Raw genomic sequence first — 20,870 nt, forward strand, 5'->3', positions numbered from 1 at the left:
GAATTACTGTTTTATATAATAGCTCAAAGTTTTTGGAATATCTAATTCTGCCCATTGTGCACATTGGAGGAAGCATTCTGGCATATATTATCATCATTAGCTTTTTCTATAGTAAAAATTAATAAATATTTTACTCAAAGTCTGCTCAGATCATGTCACCACCTCTATTTCCAGATTGCTTAAAGCAGAGACATCAGGCTAAGAGCAGATCTACACTGACCACTTAGGTTAGTTGGAAACTAGAATAGCAGAAACCAGTTTCATGGTGCAGGTGATTTGATTGGCCTCTGTGGAACCAGAGGTTGTGAGGTCACCTGTGAGGATGCCTGCCATAGATGCAAGCAAAACGTCAGGAGAGAATGCTTCTAGAACATGGCCATATAGCCTGAAAAACCTACAACAACCCAGTTCCTTTACTTCTAGGAAGTGTGGCAGCAATACTGGAATCTCTGCATTCAATCACAAGAAAGCTATTTTGAAAGGCATAAATTGTAATTGCATGTATGTTCCATAGATTTTTTAAAAAAAAAAATTCATTACTTTTGGGACTGACCACAGTATGAAAACATATGATAAAGCCAGTGGGGAGACTTGAGTGTAAAGTTGAATATAATATATACTTGGAGAGAAATAGCTAATTGCTCTCTGGGTCATTATGACTAAAGATGGCTTCGGGATATGTGAAGTTCCAGCCTAGGCTTAAAACAATAGGCAAGTCCTCCACACAAAGAAAGCTGAATAGTTATCTGAGAGAACTGAACTGCAAAAAGCAAGTGCATTAAAAGAATTCTCTCACTAATTGGCTTAGAAACATCTGATTCGCCCCCTCCCTTTCACATTCCTGTGCCCACGAACAATGCGACTGCCTCATGGCTTTTACCTTTGAACACCAAACTCTTTAGTTGTCCCACTGTGAATTGGCATCTATTCGTTTCCTAGACCAATCATCTCATGGCACAAAAAATGGCAACTTCCAGTTCACACCACCAGCCCCTTAATACCCAATAATTTATGGCAAAACGTATGATACCACAGGACTTTGTCCATGCTTATTTGTTTCCATTGTACAGACTTTATTTGAGCTTAATTCTGGCTTGACTTTGAAGTTTAATTACATGTGGGGGTAGGTGAGGGGGGGGGGGGGAATGAGCAGTTACGTAATGAAGGCATACAACTCCATGAAACAAAAAACAGAAGGGCCATATGCTACATAGCCTAGAAAAATCTAGAATCAAATTACAGTCTTTGAATTATTTACAACATTTCATCTTGCCAAATCTAAGCAAACGCTCTGCTTCCATCAGCTCAATTTTAATAGCTTTAACTGTTTATTGTAAACCCAACCATACAATAGCTCTTTCATAAAACATTTACCTGGGTCTTTTTCACATTAATTAATATTACAAGGATATTATGAATGCTTAGTTATTCTATGTCTAGATGTGTATTTCAAGAGACTTCTGGCTGCTACACTCAGGAGCAATTCTAAACAAAACATTTCCTCCTCCCAGGCTATTTATGCCAATGGTAGCTGAATAAATATATAGTAATAAATATAAAGCACTCTTGTTGCTTTTCTAATACTGTTTCCCACAACATCTTACAATGGGGAAAGAGAAACAAGGAACTGCTTTGCTTTGCACAAGGCCACGTTTATCAACATTTCACATTCATGATAAAGGACTCATAGTTGTGAATGCTTATTCAAAGAGAGAATTGGATTTGTTGGATATACACAACATGGTAGCATCCAAGAGATGGGAGAAGGCAGCAATGTTTTTCTCCAAAAATTCATCCATTGAATCTATTGGAAAGCTAAATGATTTACTTTCTTTTTTTTCTGTAAATTTTATTAAGACAGAAATAGTAAATACTCAAGAGTGTATAATTCAGAATTATTAAAACTCAGACTTATAAAGCACTAAATCTGCCAGATTTGGAGACAAGGGGATGGTAATAAAAATAATCCTTTTAGGAATACTAAAAGTCAACTCCAATAACTGACAAACAAAGCTGCCATATTAAAAGGTATTTATTAAGAGGGGACATATACCCAGAGAGCTCTTAACTATAGTTCCTATATTTCAAATTTGAAATCTTCAAAGACTATCTTTAGCATTTCAGATCCTCAGAGATACTCGCAGGAACACCTCAGAAAGCAAGAGTCCAAAAGTGGCAGGCTAAAACCCAATACCTCAATTCATGGTTGATACCAAGTGAGAGACTCCCTTCTGGGCACACAGAAGACTGGGCAACTTAGAAGGCGCTGAAAAGTCACACCACGGGATGCAGAGCCAACCTTAAGAAATGGGGTCACAAAGTGGAGTCCACGACATATGAGTGTGGAGAAAAACAAACTACAGACCACCTATTACAATGCCGCCTGAGCCCTGCCACATGCACAATGGACGACCTTCTTATAGCAACACCAGAGGGACTCCAAGTGGCGCGCTACTGGTCAAAGGACATTTATTATAATACCAAGTTTTTAAACTTTGTGTTTTCTCAAATACAACACAACTATATCCTTGGTTCGCTCCTGATATGATAAATTAATAGAAATATGTGGATTTTTTTTTAAAAAAAACAGCATTAATTATTGTAAAGTGAAAAGCAAAATCTAGGTTAGAATCTTGTTTTGTGACCACACTCTATAATCCTGCCAAAAGGTATCCAAATATAGTTACTTCACAATCAAGATGGCTAATGGTGGAAAGCTAATGGATTTCTCCCTTTTCCAACAGTACAATTTCAGCTTTCTCAGGAAAAAAAATAACATGTGATTAGCTAATTGAGGCTATCACTTTCTTCAATCATTTTTTCCATATTGGCAGATTTTTGATGTGTTGATCATCATACAGCATGTAGGGATTGAGAAAATGTACCATTTCAATTTCAGAAGTTTTTAGATATTTTGATAGGAGATTGATACTACTTCCAGAAATTCTGCTGAGTATTAACATCTAATATTTATTAAAGAGAATCCGTTTAAACACATTTGCAACATTTGCCAGTTAAATTTATCCCTGAATTCATTTTCCCAGTTGCATTTAACACCCAAAAACTGTAAGTTATTTTATCCCGAACAGGGCAATACATTTTTATAAGGAACCTATTTGCATAGTTTTTGAAATAGAGATCACTGCAAAGAATTTGCACCAAAGCTTGCAGATAAAATTATTTGGATACATGCTGAGCTGGATGCTGTGTGTGCCTTCAAATCATCTATTGATTTATGGTAACCCCATGAATTTCATTGAGTTTTCTTAGGTGAGGAATATTCAGAAGTGGTGTTGCCAGTTCCTTCCTCTGAAATATAACCAACAGCACCCAGGATTCATTGACAGTTTTCCCTCCAGGGATTAACCATGATGTCAGTTGATATTAATTCAGTGACTGTAATCTTGGCTCTTGGTTGTCTTCATTATTGCATTCATTTTAGGTCACACAGCCCAAGGAAGTAGATGCAAGCTTGGAGTAGTGAGAGCCATCACATGTGTACTGGACCTGTGCCCTTCCTAGCTTAGAGAAGCAGCCAAGGTAGACTGGATGAGTTGATAAGGAGAGCATTGGATGTTTCACTTCTCAAGGCAGAGTTCCATCCTGCCTAAGAGAAACTGTGGTTAGACTTTGCAGAAACATCCACCAACACCAACCCTAATCCCAACCGCACTTGATAACTATCAGCCAATTTCCAATATTCCTTTTTGGATGCAGATTTAGATCATATGGTGGTTTCCTAGAAACAGTGATTCCTGGACGAAACAGATTAGCTAGATCCATTTTAATTTAGCTCCAGGCTTGACTGTAAGACCAAGATTGCTTTGGTTGCCTTGTGCATAGCCTAATCTGGGAACTGGACTGTGTGTGTGTGGACCATTCAGCAGCTTTTGATACCATCAAACATGGTATCTTTTGGTACTGCCTCTTTGGGATGGGACTTGTGAACACTGTTTTACATTGGTTACATTTTTTCTGGAAGGGGACTACTAAACTACCTGGCCATTGGCTTGCAGAGATCCTCAGAGTTCAGTTTTGTTACATATGTGGTTTAATATCCACATGAAAATTCTACAAGATGTTATCTGGAGTTCTGGTGTTCACTAATGACATCCAACTCTATCTCCTTTTTCCATCTAACTTTGTAGTGCTAAACCAGAATCTGATGTTCACAATGGACTGGATGAGGGCAAAGTAATTGAAGTTTAGTTGTTGTTTATTGATTCAGTTGTTTTCAACTCTTTGTGACCTCATGGACCAGCCCACGCCAGAGCTCCCTGTCAGCCGTGGCCACACCAGCTCCTTTAAGGTCAATCCAGTCACTCCAAGGATACCATCCATCCATCTTGCCCTTGGTCTGCCCCTCTTCCCTTTTCCTTCCATTTTCCCCAGCATCATTGTCTTCTCCAAGATTTCCTGTCTTCTCATTATGTTACCAAAGTACTTCATCTTTGCCTCTAATATCCTTCCCTCCAGTGAGCAGTCGGGCTTTATTTCCTGGAGTACGGACTGGTTTGATCTTCTTGAGGTCCAAGGCACTCTCAGAATTTTCTTCCATCACAACAGTTCAAAAGTGTCTATCTTCCTTCAGTCAGACTTCCTTAGGTTACCACAGGTGCTCACAGCCATAGGTTACTACATGGAAGTAACTGAAGTTAAATCCAGACAAAACAGAGGCGCTTCTGGTCAAGTGAAAGATAGATCAAATATGCCTTGGTAACAAACTACTATCTTGAGTAAGTTGCATTTGCCATCTGCCAGATGTCAATAATTCAAAAAAAAAAAAGAATATGCCAGATGTGATGGATCCCCAAGAAAGGGCAACCAATGATTCACTGTGCAGAAGTAGGACTGGGATGCTACTTTTGAAAAGTATTCATTCTTTTTTTTTAAAATTATTATTAATTTCTTGCTCTTGAAAAAGTGACTTGTTTTACTGCTCATCATTGATTCATTATTAGTCACATTTTAGCTACTTTTGGGAGGGATATAATTTTAAAAATGCAACAATGGTCACACATCTTCCAGACTGACCCTTTAAAGGAACATGTAGGAGTAATGAGTAATAGTTAGTAAGCATTGTACTGTTTTATTCTTTAATAGTAATTATGACATTATGTAAAAAGCACCTATTAGAGGCAATATTGCAACACATGACTTCCAACTTTCACTTTCAGCTAAAAACTGTGAATGTTCATTTGCATTCACATCTGCTGTTTGTTCTGATTGTTTATTGTAACTTTACTTGTTTTTAATTTTTGTAAACTGCCTGGAAATCACTGATAAAAAGTGGTACTAGCAGAAAATATAAACTAATGGGAATAACTGCCAAAGAAAATTAAGGACAAAAGTGAAAAAGCAGGGTTATAGCTGAATATTAAGAAAACAATGACTACAAATTTACATAAAGTTAAAATGCACAATGAAGATATTTAAATTGTTAATGATTTTCTATATCTTGGTTCTGTCATTAATAAAAATGGAGCCTTTAGTTTAAAAAAAAGCAGTAGGCTAAGGGCACCTCTACATTGACCAATTAGGATCAGCAAGTCACATTCATTTTAGGTCACAAATGATCATTAACTGCATTTGGCTGGTTTAACCCAGGGAAAGCTGCATACTGCAGCTGAATTTAAATTCATTTAGGGGAAAGCCCAAGTTCTGCACCAGAATTCAGAATTTTCCCTGGGTTCTGATAGTGCAGACACCTGCATCCACTTCCTAGGCAGAACTGATTGCAGGTGTCCCAGCAATCATCCCATGCTCCCTGGACTCAGGCAACCCAGGTCCTTTCCATACTGCCTTATATCCCAGGATCTGATCCCAGATTATCTGCTTTAAACTGGAGTCCCCACTGCCATACAACCTGGGATAAACAGATAATCTGTCATCAGATCCTGGGATATGGGGGGCTGTCAGCTCACAGCAGCCGCTCCCAATGAAGACACAGGAATGCGCTCTGGTATCAACGAGAAACTTTACTACTGGATACATGGACATGTGAAAAGCCGAGATTGCTTGGCACCAGTCTGTCCCTCCTTATATACACACCCTCTCATTTGAAAGTACATTACCCACCAAGTCAAAACGCCGCGCAAACATTCCCGCCAAGCTACAAGCCATTGTCCTTCAAGGTCGGCAGCTGCAAGAGTCTTACCAATGTTCTACGTCAGGACCCCGGGTTCCAGCGCCAAAACCCAAGGCCTGGAAGCTGGATCCTGACAGGGGGCAGTGTGGAAGGGGGCCCCAATGATGTAGTATGGCTGTCCCCTCCCACCATCTACCTCCCTGACACTGTCACTTGCAGTGGTGACAGGGTGGCATACCTACTATTCAACAATCTCTCTTCCTCCTTCCATGTCATGTGATTAGAAAAAGAGCCTAGGGAAGGGAGAGGAAGCTTTTCTCATTCACTCCTCCCAAGTGACAGGTAGGGAGAAAAGCAATAGATAATTTTTTACTTGAGAGAACACCTTTCTAGGAATCTCTAGGCTGCATTGTTGTAAGTTTTTTCAGGATATATGGCCATGTCCTAGAGGCATTCTCTCCTGACGTTTCGCCTGCATCTATGGCAAGCATCCTCAGAGGTTATGAGGTCCTCACAACCTCTGAGGATGCTTGCCATAGATGCAGGCAAAACATCAGGAGATAATGCCTCTAGAACATGACCATATAGCCTGAAAAAAACTACAAGCAGCCTGTAATGAAAGGATCTAGGCACTGACATCTCTGGCTCATCCTCTGTTCAGATATCAGCCAGCAAGGCAACACCTTAAATCAAGAAATAGCTTCTGAAGATTTACAGAGACACTCGCAGGTACACCTCAGCAAGCAAGAATCCAATGTGGCAGGCAAAAACCCGGAACCTCAATCAGTGGCTGATATCAGATGAGAGATTCCCTCCTGGGCGACCTGGAAGGCATTGAATAGGCTATGCTCTGGCACCACGAGATGCAGAGCCAGCCTTAAGTAAAGGGGCTACAAAGGGGCTACAAAATCCATGACATGTGAGTGTGGAGGAGAGCAAACCACAGACTACCAACTACAATGCAGTCTGAGCCCTGCCTCATGCACAATGGAGAAACTTCTCAAATCGACACCAGAAGCACTCTAAGTGGTCAGCTTCTGATCAAAGGACATTTAGCTTAACACCAAGTTTTTCACTTTGTTTGTGTTCTTAAATACATTATAACTGTACCCTCAATTTGCTTCTCACATGATAAAAATAAAATAAACAAAATGTTTTTGGTGCCTTTTTCTAGAGGAAAAAAAGACTCTAGATGTCCTAGAACAAACTCCTCAAGTTATTTCTGGGTGACCGGAAAACTGTTATTTCTGGGTGACTAGAAAACACCTTTTCTAAATGTTCCAGAAGCTAATACCATGTTTATGACTATTCACTACAACAACTGCTTTCTGCAAATCCTTTGTGTACCATCAGTCAATGACCCATGGCCTGAAACTGGTGCAAAGATCACCACTTTGAGTAGCGCTGTCTTAGACCACAACTTGTTCTACCTGCTTGGTACTAGATCTCACTACTGCTTAATATTCCTTTCCTTCTTTGTGCTTGATAATTGTGCATTTGTGCATAGGTGATTTTCCCCCCACATCTCTGATCACACCAGCAAGTGAAATCTCTCATTGAGATAATGGAAAGAATCCACAGCTTATCTCTGAGGAGCAAAGCACCAAACAAAACAACTTAATGAGTGGCATTGTGCTGATGACTCTCCGGGTACCTTCAATCCGGCTCAGATACAATTGTTTATAAAACGTGTGAGAAGAAATAAGAATGCTTTCAATGCAAATGGAATCGCACACTGTTACTAGCTTTTACAATAGATTGGACACATGAGATTTTCATCCCTTGGGGTTTTTTTAATTGCTTGTCAAGGCTTTTCCAATAAGCCAAATATGTTTTATAATAATAGAAGTGAGTAATGCTAAAAGAGGAAGGTAGCCTGAATGGAAGTTGGTCAAACACCATCATGTGCAATTTCCTCCCTTTTCAATGTTTAGGCTGTGAGGGTCTGAATACCACTAAAGTGGTGATAAAATGGCTCCACTCAAATTCAAGAAGGAGTCTAGACACAATCGAAGTAATTACAGAAGTACCTCTATACAAGAAATTCTGACCAGTGTAGACTCACCCATAGCCACACAAATTACCTGATATAACCAAAGACTTAATGTGACAGAACAAAGGATTGAATCATGTATACTTCTAGGGAAGAAATAAATCAGATTCAGCATTTAACATAGCAGCAGAACTGTGTTCAACGTTTAAAAGGAGACAGTTCGAAAGTGGTTGAGCTAACTATACACCAAAGTCTACCCTATGTAGCAACCAAGATGTCAAGGGAAACTATATTAAGGACCCAATAATTCATGTGAAGTGTACTTGAGGACTCTCATTTAAGCAAAGAGTGGCAATTCTTATTCATGTGCCTTGAATGGTATTTGTTTGGAATTAATTTGTTTTGAGTAATTGTTTAGCATGACCTTGTGCAACTCCCTTAATTTCTCTTGCTGTGGTATGTTCATCTAACTGCCACCTGAGAATCAATTTGAAGCATTGCTTGATTCATTTTAAAAGTATCAGCCAGAATTGTTTCCCAAAACCAAAATAAATAAATAAATACAAATATCAATAGTACTCTATTTGGAGTAAACAACTTATATTTATCAATTTGCATAAGGGTTTTGTTTTGTTTCATGATCTTTAAGAAATATGATTTTTAAAAACACGATTGCTTGTAAAACTTAATATTGTTTGCTTTCTTAATTGCAAACATGATTTCACTTCATACTGGGTATTTTTTAAATCCAATCTTGCATTTCTTTGTCTCTACACATAACCATGTGCACTTGGTTATATACTACACCTTAAAATAGTAGTAGCATTAGTATTCATATATCCTGCTTTTCAGAAGAACTCAATTTGCAGGGCTGTCAAAGCACAATCCTCCATTTTTCAAGCTATTCTTTGAAGCTGCCCACCAACAGTTTATGGTAGACTTAAGACCTCACCACACTGAAGATTTTCAGAGTCTTGGGATGCTTGTAGTATGCTGGGATGCTTGTAGTATGCTGGGAAGCCTCCTGGATGGCATCAGATGACACAATGTGCTGCAAGCATCCTAGGACACTGAAAAGAGAACACAGGAGGCTTCCCGTGTTCTCATAGAGAAGAACGGGGCTAGTATGGCCGGGGGGGGGGGGGGCAGACAGCAATGCCACCCGTGTGGAATGAGTAATGAATAATTATATGATGCAGGGTGGGGGTGGAGTGTTGCCCCACTGCCGACCAATTTGCCATGATGCATGGCGAATCCCACTACTATTACCTGTAAATTGGACCTCAGTGCGATTAAGTCCTTAGCAGATGGCCTGGAGATTTTCTAGTCATAACCTTTCAACTAAGGTGAGATGTAATATATCTCCATTTACATTTTTATATATGCAATATCTATGTATTAATTCACATGTGTGAATTTTGTGCAAATCTTTAGATTCTTTCACAGAGATTGACTGGAGCAATGTGTAACTGATTATTCTTTGTACTATAATACAGGCACAATACATACCGTTTTCAGTAAGGTATGTATGTAGACATAGAGGTTTATGTCAGCAGCCTCCCAGTCTTCATGGATGTGATGAGTTCATCTAATGTTTTCTTTTTAACATCTAATGGATCTTAACATGTTGATAGTACTGGCAGATCTGCCAATTCCAAATATATTTCTGGAATTGTGTGGCTAGTGCAGATTTGGGAAAGTTACCTTTTAGAACAATAACTCCCTGTTGGCTATAATCCAAAATGCGTATTTTGCTAGTCTTCCCTAGAGTGGTAGTATAGTATGTGACCATCAGTATGGCCTCTTGCTGTGGGTTACCTTGTTTGCCCTCCAAACAGCTTTTACTTCAAGAGTATGTGTAATATTGTAGGAAGGATGGGAAAAGACTGAAAACATTGCACTCTACCAATGTCATAATTTAGAAATTGGAATCAAGTATGGATGCCAAAACCTGCCCACTGTAGATAAGCCCCTTATCTTCTGTTTTTGTTTTTGTTTTTACTGCAGTTTTGATTAATGATTGGCACAATGTACAAGATATCTTTGACTAGCTTAATGTCTTTGTTGTCTCTTTTGAACTCATGTAAATATCTTATTTCATCAAGTCTAAGGTGTACTTTTTCCATTTAAGGGGCTTCACAATTTTGTCTTCATCCTCAACTGGGCTGTGGCGCAGCTAGTTAGTAGCCAGCTGCATTAAATCACTACTGGCCGAGAGGTCATAAGCTCGAAGCCAGCCCGGGTTGGAGTAAGCTCCCAACCATTAATAGTCTAACTTGCTGTTGACCTGTGCAGCCCAAATGACAGTCACATCTGTCAAATAGAAAATTTAGGTACCGCTGTATGCAGAGCGGCTAATTTAACTAATTTACGACACCATAAAACCTTCCAGCAGCATATGTAAGAATGAGGAAGTACTAAATCAAGAACTCAGCATCACAAGTGGACAGTGAAGTGACAGCTCCCCCTGTGGCCAGAATTGAACATACCTTCACGAAGCCAGAAAAGTTGGAATGTTAAATTGCCTCTGTGTCTGTCTGTATATGTTAGATGTCTATGGCATTGACTGTTTGCTATGTATATGTGCATTGTAATCAGCCCTGAATCCCCTGCGGGGTGAGAAGGGTGAAATATAAAGACTGTAAATAAATAAATAAATAAATAAATAAATAAATAAATAAATGTATTTTTAGCAATCCCTTGCCATGTTCCAGTGTTTTTCCGTCAGTATTTCATGCCATACCCTTTTATTCCCTTTATCCATTCAACTTCAAAGCGCTAAGTGCATTCAGAAAACTGAGAGCTCTACAATGCACCCCTCCAGCACCATCTTCCCCAAGACAGCTTTTAAAGTTGGTGTTGTTGTTAGTTACTCTTTCCTGGTTTTAGATGAAAAGGGGAAATCAATTATTCTTTCCTCCTTCGCCAGTTCATTTTCTTTGTCGTGGTCTCTCAAATACAAGAGTGAATGAAATGTGGACCTCCAGATGTTCCTAAATTGCAGATCTCAAAGTCTTCACTATAGACTTAGTGCTGATGGAAGCTTCATTTCATAAATCCTGTTAAAATATTACAAAAGGCCATACCTTAAGATCATGAGTCACTGCAAGTAGTGAAACTCTGAATACAGAATCTGCTAAATTTTTGTCAGTTTCATTTGTGAAACCCATCTGTTGACCCAAGAGTCAAAGCAAACCCAAAGATCCTGCATCATTATAAATCAAATCGCAGATGGAAATTTTTCATGAGTTATTTGAGAGTCTGCTACTTGTGATTGGCTAACAAGTTATATGCTACAGAACTTTGTAATTGATTGGGTAGATGCTGTATTTATGAAATCCACTGTTTTGGTAGGATAGTTCATTTCATTTCCAATGTTTATGAAGGCAAAATGAGGAAAGCAAAATGAAGCAAACCAAAGCAAATAATCAGGAAATGAAACAAAGTAACAAAACAAAGATGAAATGAATTAAAAGCAACTCGGCTGTTACAAATCGAGAAGTCCTCTAAGGGACTAAATATGAACAGCGTTTTTTGATGTTTTGTGTTTGCTAAATTTATTCATGAACTGCAAAAGCCCCACTAAATTTTATCCCTAGTGTCAGGGAGTTACATGATGGGAAGGAGAATGGCACATGTATGGACAGCTGCCAACTCCAATGCCATCTATAGCAAATTATAGAGAGACCCGACAAAACCCAGCTTGTTCCAAGTTTCTAACATTATAGCTTGTCCACTCTGCTAACAGCTTCAAAGGTCCATATTAGTCTTTAAATGACAGATAAGAACTAGGTCTTCTGAATCCTGTTCCAGATTGTATGCAGTCCAAAAGGGCCACTGAGTCTTATATGTATATAATAACACTTTCATTCTGTTATTATTGTTATTTAGTGACATCACTTTACATGACACTTTATAAGAAAAAGAACATGAAAACAGTTCCCAAGCATTAGGTTTACTATTGAAAGACATTACATGCAAGGAAAGGAAATAGCAGTGGGGAAAGAGATTAAACCCAGCAGATACTGCCTTTTCTTCTTTCTTTCCTTCCAAAGACAGGGCAGTGACAGTTGGGATGGAAGGAGGGCCTTTCATCTGATTTTGGGCCAAGGCATGATGAAACTATGTGTGTCTCTTCTTCTCTCCCTTTGAGGTCAGGGCAATGGCAGTTGCCACTTTTGTTCCCACTGGCTTATGATGAGAGAGCAAAGTAATCCAGGAAATTCCAAAGTACTGATGTGGTTTGGGGTGATTGGCCCACGATTTTGGGCATTGCAGTTCACCCACATACTTATGCATTTTCTAAAGGGAGCATTCATTAAAAAAAAGGAAATACTGGCTTTTTTCCCTAAGAAACAGAGCTACAAATTATCACACTGATATTACCTAACACCCCAAAACAGTGTCTTTTTCGAATAACCTGGGTCAACATAACATACTGGAGGGATTTTGGGGGGAATGACCCACCCGTGCGGGAGTTGTAGTTTACCCTGCATCCAGAGAGATTCTCAAACTTCCCAAAAGAAACAATGCCTTTCTCAAGTAACCCATGCATTGCCAGGTCCCCATGCTAGTATGTATATAAAGTAAACCTTCAATTGTTTTTTTTAAAAAATAATCAGACTTTTTAATTAAGCCTGTGTTAACTTTTCACTGGTGAATCAAAAAGCAAAGCATGGGAAATGCAAGATTAATAGGTGAGAGAAGACACATGTTACAATAAATAAATGGCTTTCTTCATTTGGGGAAACATCTCTGAAAAAACATAATAAAACATATTACCTAGTTTTACTTCAGACGCCTAATTCATAATCCGGTCACTGTATTATATGAGCTGCCTTGAACATTTCTCACCCAAAGTGATGGGACATAAATGGCAAGGAACCATAGTATCTGTATATTTCATACATAGTAAGTACCAGAAAATAAACCTGGAAAACAAATCTCCATGATCTCCTTTTATCAAACTAAAATGTTCATTTATCTGTTAAATATGAAAAAGAAATCGGTTTGGCGAATGAAAAAAGGGCTTTGTGTAGTTAACAATTAAAACTCTTCCTGTACTGCGTATGTGGTCTGTGTGTGCATGTGTATTTAATCCAGCCCAAGATTATTTGTTCGAAACTGGTGAACAGAAGGAAAAGACAAGCTCAGAGGAATAAATTTTATGCCAAACATCAATCCATTCTAGCATCAGGAGCCTATTTATTATACTGTGGGGGTTCTGGACAGTTGCACACCACACTGAGAAGACCAATCCGTGACATTATCTATTAAACAATTGAAGCTTTTTGCAAATAATTAAAGTTCTGTTTGAAAATTGAGATTTTTTTCCCTCCTCAAAGCTTCCCCCATCCATCCTCTCACATCATTGATATTGGAGTGTGTAAATAATGACTAGTTAGCACAGAGAGCCTGCAGGCAACTTTCCATTGAACTTAACACTGTGCCTATCTGTTCTTACTACCTGCTTGGCTGCCCATCTGGACACATATGTGCTTTGTTTTCATACATCCTTTGCACAGTCTGCTGCAACTTGGGTGAAGCTCACCCAAATTATCGCTCAGAGCTGAGAAAATGGGGAGGCCTTTCCTCTGATCCAACAGTTTTAATTGTCTTCTGCTATTGTTAATGGCTGTAGGATTAACTGCATGGACTTTCTTAATTGGAGGTTGCCAGCGTAAGGGTCAGTTTTCAACCAGTAAGACTGAAAAAATTGGGGAAAAAGTGGCTAGAGTGTATAGGAGTTGTTGGTTTTTAAAGCTTTTGTATCTAACAGTGATGGGTTGTTTCTGTACCCTTTCAAAAATGGAAATTGCTGCTCCTTTCACTTTTATTTTTTTCCAGAAAAAGGGTGGTGAAAAGTGACAGGATGAGTCACAAAATCAACCTGGAAGGGCTTGCTTTGTCTGCATCTGTTCTTAATGAAAATGATAAATGCTCATGCCTCTGGAATTCCCTTCCATTGGAGCCTCACCATTGTCTAGCTTTGAGTATCTTTGGGAGAATAAGCAGCAGCAGTTAACTAGTACAATCTTTATTAGGAGCAATCCATTAAGAGAAGTTGTATAGATAGATATTATAGCCAAGGTGCAAATTTGGCATCCTGGAATGCTCCCCAAGGGTGCATCTACACATTGTAAAATTAATATAGTTTGGGATATGTAGTTTAGTGAAGATGTAGTTTAATGAAGCCCCGCTGGGAGGGGAAGTTTAGTGAAGCACCAACACTCTTTGCAAGAGAAGACAAAAGACTTTGTAAAACTACAAATCCCACAATTCCATACCATTGAGCCATGGGAGTTAAAATGGTGTCAAGCTGCTCCAATTGCACAATTTATATGCACCCTAAAACATGCCATAAGTGTGTAGGACCTATAGAGGTGGATCGATTATTCTGCATACTGCCTGTTGCTCAATTGTTTGACACCATACTATCCAGTAGTACAGTGCAACTATGCTTCCATGATTCTATGCTACACTACTGAATAGGATCTCAAACTAAAGGTGCAAGGTATCTATTTTGAAAGAAATTCCTGATTTATTTCAGTCATCAAGCATTCTTGCAATGGAATCCTTGTGATAATCGTATCTCTCTCAGATGGGTGGTCTCTATTATTTATTTATGGATGTGAGAGCTGGACAATAAGGAAGACTGAGCGAAGGAAAGAAAACACATAAACAAATAACCATCTCACCCCAAACCCTCGCAGATCCATATTTAAACCAAAAATAAGACTGATTCCATGGTAATCCATCAAGAAAACAAAGAAGTCATACTAGTGAAATATGTTTAAAATTTAAAATTATAATGTATACATTATACATTATAAAATTAAATGGAAATGAACTATTTTTAATTAAATTTAATTTTTAATTAAACACAAATGACATTTTATTGTAAATGGCAAACTTTTCATTTTTTACACTAAAGACAAATAAATCTAAACAAGTTTTTACCTGAATCACTCTGCTTTTCCTATTTGAAGACCACATAAAATGAAGAAAATGTCTTTCTGGGGAAAAAAAAAGCTTTTGGGAAAATTAAACATACCTAGGTTCATTTGAAACATTACATATTGTTTGCTATTAAACATCTAAATTCAAAACATATTAACAGGAAAATAACAGTAACAGTGATGTAATTCAGGAGTGTAAAACATTAAGGGCCATATGAATCCTTGTATCACTCGTTTTTTCGTTTTTCAACTAACCATCAAAAAAACCCAAAAATATGTTATTTGATTTTGAATCAGGATATCCAAAATGAAAAAGCCAATGTTCTTCATTATTTCATTATTTAGACAGATAGAGTTGTTTCATATTTCAGTGAAAAAATACTCCAATTTTCACTTGTCCTGGAAGCGGCAGCTCTCGATGTCAACTTTCCAGTGCCATTTTAGAAATGGGCTGGAAAGGATTGCACAAGGGTCACACAGTGGGAGTGAAATATAAAATAGTTTTTTGTGCACGTGGATTGTATACTGTGGTCAATAGTGCTGGTGGGCTGCATATTATTAATTTTGTTACAGAGGCCGCAGACTGGGGTAAATTGATTAAAATTAACTACTACATTTTTAATTAATCAAATAACTGATCCTCTCACCTTTGCAGGAGTCTACCATATTCCATGCAGCCGTGGACAAGTCTACATAGGGACCACCAAATGCAGCAGCATTGCCCAAACACGAATCAAGGAACACGAAAGGCACTGCAGGCTACTTCAACCAGAGAAGTCAGCCATAGCAGAGCACCTGATGAACCAACCTGGACACAGCATATTATTTGAGAACACAGAAATGCTGGACCACTCTCACAACCACCATGTCAGACTACACAGAGAAGCCACTGAAATCCACAAGCATGTGGACAATTTCAACAGAAAGGAAGAGACCATGAAAATGAACAAAATCTGGCTACCAGTATTAAAAAACTCAAAAATTACAACAGCAAAACAACAGAGAGTAAACAATCAGGCACATCAAATCACTCTCAACAAAAGATTCCCCCCAGGCACTTCCAAGCCATCAAATGCTAATCAAGGTGGTCAGTTGAAACATTCACACCTAGCTGCAGCAGACAAAAGTCCTTTGTCCCACCCTGGTCATTCCACAGATATATAAACCCATTTTCCTACTTCCAACAGATCTCACTACCTCTGAGGATGCTTGCCATAGATGCAGGTGAAATGTCAAGAGAAAATGCCTCTAGAACATGGCCAAATAGCCCGGAAAAACCTACAACAATCCAGTGATTCTGGCCATGAAAGCCTTCGACAATAAATCAAATAATTCTACAGTGTATATCTGTGGCTTCCCCTGTGCATGCCTCTCAAATTTCAAGTGTTTTGTCTGAGGATCTCTTCACACAGGGCCTTTTGGCCCCATTTTGCAGGCTTTAAGGACGTCAAGGGAGGTTTTTGGAAGGGGTCAGGCAGGCGCCATGAGACGACACACAGATAGCCCTCCCAGTAATCAGGGTAAAGCACCAGGGGGAGAAAAATGTGTTTCGGATAGCTCTGATGGAGCTATTCACTTTTTTGAATATTCACTTTTTTGAAGCGCCCATGTAATGGCAAAAACAGCAGTGGGGCAATGCATGTTGCCCTGTGTTGCCGCCCTTTCTGCCATCAGGTGGAGGGGAGGGAAAGGATGCCAAAGCACCATCTCCTACCCTCTATGTGATGAGGGAAGGAGGAAGGGCGCGCGGGGCAGCAGGAGTCAACTCAAACGGCTTCCCTTTGCCGGTGAAAGCCAGCGAAACAGTGTGGCCCCTTTGGGCTGTGTGATGAGGTCCTTAGAGTCATGATTCAGCAACATAAAAAATATTGGTGTTATTGCTTGTTGTCATAATTATTGACTTGCATTCATTTTTTTTATCTCTCTGGTTATAGTAGCCATATTCTTTCATTTGTGGAATAGTCCCTCAAAACATGTCCAAACACCCACAAAAGCTATTACGGGTGGCTAAAAAAGATCTTCAGGAAATGCCTTTGACTGTATAGCGAAACAGAAGAGGTCAAAAAGCATGATGACAAAACAAGCATGATATTGCATTGAAACCATATGTATTTAGCAAAAGTCCATTAATAAAAAAGAATCATTGCAAAACTGCTTATTGTCTGAGAACACTGGTTTTCTTATAGATAATTATGAGATGGACCTGGCTAAGTTTTCTAGAGAGGAAGTTCCTGAGTATAGGTTGCAATCACTTTAAAAAAATAGTTTTATAGTAGACTAAAACATAGACAGTTCTACAATAATATAGCCAGCAACTTTTTTTGTTTACATGGGTATCTTTTTATTTTTATTCTTGATTAAATACACAGACATTATACATTGAAATCTCTGTCCCCATTCCCAATGATTCCAATACAAATTGGTCCCTCCACACCAGCTATTTTTATTTCCTCGGGGTGATCCATTCATTTTAATCCTTTGGGGCAATTTTGACTGGCAGTGTAGCCAAATAAAAGGGATGAATACCCTCCAGTCTCTTTTTCCTGGGCACTCATCTATGCCAGGTTCTCTGCACTTACTAAAGTAGGCCAAAATTGGTGAATGCACAGTCCCAAAATGAAGTAAAAATTCAACCACAAGGGATCAAAATTCAAACTAATGGGTATTCGTTTTGTGTTAAATGGAACTATAACATCTATATATATAAATTTGTTAGGGGCATCCAACGAGGAAACAAAACTCAAAAACCCCCCAACGAAACTGTACCAAAATTGCCATGCCCATAACACAACCCACAAGGTACAAACATATCTACTCAAAATGAAAAACAACACAACAACTCACTCACAAAACGGCAAAACAACAAAACTCAAAAAACCCCAACGAAACTTAACCAAAATTGCCATGCCCATAACACAACCCACAAGGTACAAACATATCTACTCAAAATGAAAAACAACACAACAACACACTCACAAAACGGCAAAACAACAAAACTCAAAAAAACCAACGAAACTTAACCAAAATTGCCATGCCCATAACACAACCCACAAGGTACAAACATATCTACTCAAAATGAAAAACAACACAACAACACACTCACAAAACGGCAAAACAACAAAACTCAAAAACCCCCAACGAAACTTAACCAAAATTGCCATGCCCATAACACAACCCACAAGGTACAAACATATCTACTCAAAATGAAAAACAACACAACAACACACTCACAAAACGGCAAAACAACAAAACTAAAAAAAAACAACGAAACTTAACCAAAATTGCCATGCCCATAACACAACCCACAAGGTACAAACATATCTACTCAAAATGAAAAACAACACAACAACACACTCACAAAACGGCAAATCAACAAAACTCACAAACCCCCCAACGAAACTTAACCAAAATTCCCATGCCCATAACACAACCCATAAGGTACAAACATATCTACTCAAAATGAAAAACAACACAACAACACACTCACAAAACGGCAAAACAACTGAGCATGCGCCTTGGTGCCCAGCCGCAAGTTCCCTGGCGCGCGCACACAGTTCCCTCTGCGGAAGCCATGCCCACTCCAAGCCCCGCCGCGCCGCTTCCCGCACACACACACCCCCGCCGCACGCACACACACAACCCCACGCTCCATCACTCCCCCCGCCGCACACACACACGCAACCCCACGCTCCATCACTCCCCCCGCTGCCGCACACACACACACAACCTCATGCTCCATCACTCGCCTGCCCCAATCTTACCTCCTTTTACTTCACGCCACCTCCAAACCCCACCGCACCCCTTCCCGCCCTGTCAAAATCCAGGAAAGACAGGAAGGAAGGAAAGAAGGAAGAAAGAGAAAGGGAGATAAAGAAAAGGGGGAAGGAAGGAAAGTTAGAGAAAGAAGGAAGAAGAAAAGGAAAGAAAAGGAAAGATGGAAGGAAAGAAAAGAGAGACAGCAGAAGAGAAAGAAAAAGGGGGAAGGAAGGAAAGAGGTAGAGAAGGAAGAAATGAGAGACAGAGGGAGGGAAAGAAAAAGGGGGAAGGAAGGAAGGAGAGAAGGAAAGAAAAAAGGGAATGAAAGAAGGAAAGAGGGAGTGAAGGAAGGGGGAAGATGTAGAGAAAGAGGGAGGGAAGGAAAGAAGGAAAGAGAGAAGGGAGAAAAGAGACCAGAAGAGAAAGAAAAGGGGGGAAGGAAGGAAGGAGAGAAGGAAAGAAAAAAGGGAATGAAGGAAGGAAAGAGGGAGTGAAGAAAGGGGGAAGATGTAGAGAAAGAGGGAGGGAAGGAAAGAAGGAAAGAGAGAAGGAAGGAAAGAGGCCAGAAGAGAAAGAAAAAGGGGGAAGGAAGGAGATAGAGAAGGAAGAGGAGAAGGAAAGATGGGAGGAAAGGAAGGAAGGAGGGAAAGAAGGAGAGAAAGAGGGAAAGTTGGTCACAGCAATGCGTGGCGGGTAAAGGTTGTTATTTCTATGATTATTATGATGCTATTATTCCTATGAGACCCTTTTAGGGGGAATGGGAGAGGTGTCAGGTCCCGGAGGCAATGCATTGCATTATTGTTATTGTTATGATGGTGGTGAAATAAAAGGAAATAAAAAGCGAAAGAAGGAAGCAAACAGGGAGGGAAGAAAGGCAAAGGAAGAAAGGGGGAGGGAATGAAGGAAAGAGAAAAGGATGAAACCAAGTAGTGAAAGAAGGAAAGAAAGAAAGAGGTAGAGAAGGAAGAAAGGAGAGAAAGGGGGAAGGAATAGGTAGGTACCTCTCTTTCATAATAGTCCAGATATCTACCTCAACTTTGATAAGTTTTACTATAGGCCACAGCAACGCGTGGCAGGGCACAGCTAGTTCCTTATAAGTTATTAAGAGCTAATCAGCGTAAAGTTCTATTGTGGTGACTAAGCACCTCGAAAGAAATCTGGGGCATTATTAGCTCTCTTTCAAGCATGCACAGCTGCAATCCAGGAGGTTTTGGATGTGTCCCGAGGAACAATCTAAATTCACTTAGGACAAATGTGCAGGCCAAGAAGTTTCAATAGCTTCCCATGCAAGTTGACTATGCTTCTTAGAACAGTGTGTAATGTGTAGGAGTTCCTCAAAAAAAAGACCATCCACATGAAAACGAATCCCCAAAGGCAGAAATTTTCAGGGGTAATTCACACAGATTTCCAGCTAGCTTTACAAACAGTTCCAGTCTCCATCTTCAAACTCTCAAAGGTCTTGTTTATTGAGGAGTCAAACTTCCTCTTTGTTCTTCTTTTGCTATTCATTTTGACATTACTGATCAGCCAAACGCACATCAGGGAACAGAAGCAAATATGAAATTTGGTAGACTCTCCTCGCATCCAACAAAAACTGTCTCTTTGCCCATAATACTTTATTGAGACAAATTGTTACTGAGAGGCCTGGCTCATGGTATACGTTTCGCTTTTCATCAGAGAGCTGCCTGCATTCTCTTTAGCTGACTTTATGACACATTTTCTTATTATTTCACTTCCTTGGCTTTAGTCATGTAGCTGGAAAGTGGAAATTGGCCCTTTCCTTAGCAAAAACATTGATGTTGCTTCCTAATTTCTGTAATAGCACCTAGATATTATGATAAGTGCTTTGGAAAAAAAACATGTGCTAATAATTATAATCAAGCATGTGTTTCTAGACAAGCACTGCAGGCATATTTTTTTAATTCAAAAAATAAACACACGTTTTTAGAGATTTTCTAATACTCAGTCTTTATTTATTATAGTTCTTTAAATTTTAGCCATTTCTAAGTATATTTTTGCTTTAAGAATTAAAAGGCAAAGGTATCTTCCAACTGCTGAAAGAAGTCATCTGGAG

This window comes from Anolis sagrei, chromosome 2, assembly GCF_037176765.1.
Source record: "Anolis sagrei isolate rAnoSag1 chromosome 2, rAnoSag1.mat, whole genome shotgun sequence".
NCBI lineage: Eukaryota > Metazoa > Chordata > Lepidosauria > Squamata > Dactyloidae > Anolis > Anolis sagrei.